Raw genomic sequence first — 3,132 nt, 5'->3', positions numbered from 1 at the left:
TAGCAGTGTAAGACTAGAGGGAAGGCAGCTAGTCATCACCACCCTCCGCCAACTCTTGGGCTACTCTTTTACCAACGAATAGTGGGATTGACCGTCACATTATAACGCCCCCACGGCTGAAAGGGCGAGCATGTTTCGTGTGACGGGGATTCGAACCCGCGACCCGCAGATTGCGAGTCGAGCGCCCTAACCACCTGACCATGCCGGGCCTCAATTTTAAGATGTTCGTCAATTTCAGATTTTTGTGAAATCTGTTTCCAGGTGGGTCAAGGCTATGTCTTTGATCTTACATTAGCCCATTGTTAAATTTGTAGCTCTAATTGTCAAGGAATTTTTCTAAACAACACACTATGTTATTTTTTGCAGTTTGTAGATTTGTTCCTTAAATCTTAGGAATTGAAGACAACAATATTCGAGAAAAAAAACACTTTAATGTCGAAACGATCATGAAAATATCAATTGTTTACACCCATAGTCAAGCCTGCGTTTTGATATGCAGAAGTACACGAGTACACATTAAGTATTTTAGAAAAGCATACTTTGCCTTTTATTCAGTTTAAGTTATAGGCTCCCTCTTTTTAAATTTTTTTATTTCCAGAGTATATATTTTATTAATTTTTTTATCTTTTGAGTCGTAATCAATCATTAGTTCCACTCACTGCAGTGTCATATGTCACGTTAATGTAACTGAACTGACAAAAACTGATGGACCTGGGAAGAATATGGTTTAGATAATAAAGGAGGTGTCAAAGGCAGGAAAGGAAGATGTGAGAGCAGAAGATTCTGGAGGATATCACAAAGTTAAAATTACTATTATCCGATAAAGTGTACATAATGCTAATTCAATGAGGGGTGAAATGGACGTAAGGCAAAAATAATAATGCTGGAACCAATGATATTAGGCTATTCAAGAAACTAGTTCTCAAGATCGCAACCATGAGTAAAAGGTAATGGGACTTGGAGAAGTTTTGGTATTGAAGGAACTAGTTTTGAAACACTCGTATGTCCTCTTCAATCTCACGTCATATTCTGGCATTAAAAGTGGTCAACGTGAGACTGAAGAGGATACACAAATCTGTCGAAACTGGTTCTCCAGCATCAATACTTCTGAGAGATTGTTCCATTTACCGTGGTTTTTAAAAAACTGCTACGCAATATATCTTGTGCTTTTATTATTAGAAGTTAGTTAATGAACTCAGAGACTGAGTGGACCTGTTATAGGACCAGCTTTAATGTTTCCAGTCAAACCACGTGTAGTTCTATTAGCCAAGGCACAGTTTTCTAGCCAAGGAGCCCTCAGGAGCCACAGTCAAGTCTCTTGAGTTGACGATAATAAAAGCCTCATACAGAATTGTAACCATGCACCTTTGGAACTAAAAGACCACTCCCTTCTTTCCGGCCCACAGACAAATCAACAGAATATGATGAGAACTTACTCTGGGAAGCATATTGGGCCTGTTTCAAATTATTTATTAATTTAAGTTATCCAATAAAGAAGAGCATTCCGTTCACCTTTCTACCTACTTGAAAATATCAACCTTAACAACACTATACAATGTACCATTGGAAAACTGGAATTGTTTCCAGACATCATTATTTTCTTTTTTCCAACTAGGTCACAAAGAAGTATTACAAATTACCATATGCAAAATTGGGCCCTAGCTGAGTTGCTGAGAATTTGGAACGTTTCTCACAGTTATTATAACAGGAAGTGTATCGAGAGCCAGTCATTCGTCAGCACATGATAATATCACCAATGTCATTCAAAATGAAAACGTGTATCAGAATTAATCTAAGTTGAAGAAAGCTGTTCAACTTGACATAGAACTGGATTCTATTAACACCACTGATAGAGAGAATGCTACTAAGATTTGTGTTAATTAAAATATATTATCTGAAAAACAATTGTTAAATGTCCAGGTGTAAAGAATTATTTATTTCTCATTGATGCTGTCAATAATTCAGTATGGAAGTTTGATATTGGGAGGGAAATTGTCCAACTATACTAAAGGCAATGGTTTCATTGCAGAATAATGCCATAAAAATATAAAATCATTTAACGTTGAAAAGTGAAACAATTTATAAAAGATACATTTTTTTAAAAAACGTATTTATTTATATATAGACTATTATTATTAATAACGAATAAAAGTTATTACATATAAATAAAAGTGTAGTTTATCTTATACAGGGAATAAAATACACAATTCCAGTAGTTATTTAGCACTAAAATATTTAACAATTTGCCTTCAATAATAAAAAAATTAAATTATATATCTAAATTAAAAGTAGAAAAAGAATTTTTGATTAACTTTTGAAGTAAAAAATATTTTTACGGTAATAAAATGAACTATTGTTATTTTTAAGTTCAATGTGATTAAATAAAGTACTAAATTTTTATTATTATTAATCTTTATGAGTTAAAAGCTCTTGGGAATTATAGCTCCAAATGTCTCAGTGGTAAGTTTGAAGGCTTAAGCGGTAAAATCCGGTTTTCGATACCCATGATGGGTACAACATGGATGGGCCATTTTGTAGTTTATGCTAAACAAAAAACAAATAAAGGGGAAATATAATTTATATTATGCTTATTATTTAATTGTATGGTATTTGCAATAGTGTTTTGTAAATAAAATAAAAATTAAAATCAATCTTAAAACCTTTCAGCAAGTCGCAACTTATAGAAAGTCACCCAAAATTTGTTTTTAAGTATACAAACAGTATTAGCACTTCTCTGCAAACAATAATTCTCGCCAAACACAACCAGATAGAAGTCAAATAATTAAAAAAATAAGGAGAAGATGGATAACTCGAGACCTAATTAAAATTAATTTCGAAAGATTATTCTGAAAAACTGATGCTCTTTTAACAAAAGAATGAAACGTGACCTAATGGTCAACATGCTGGAATTTGGATCCAAGAGTCCATGGTTCGCGTCATATTGCCACAAAATCATGCTTCGCACTTTGGTCATATGGGTGTGCAAAAAGAGTTACATTGAAATTCCACTATTTGATTATAGTAGCCAAAGAGTTGGCGGTAGGTGCTGCTGGGTAAATGCCTTCACTCTAGTTTATCAATTCAAAATCATGGATAATCAACACACGTAGACCTTGTGTTGCTTCGCACGAA

This window comes from Limulus polyphemus, unplaced genomic scaffold (assembly GCF_000517525.1).
Source record: "Limulus polyphemus unplaced genomic scaffold, Limulus_polyphemus-2.1.2 Scaffold73, whole genome shotgun sequence".
In the NCBI taxonomy this organism is placed as follows: Eukaryota; Metazoa; Arthropoda; class Merostomata; order Xiphosura; family Limulidae; genus Limulus; species Limulus polyphemus.
This window is presented reverse-complemented; position numbering follows the sequence as displayed.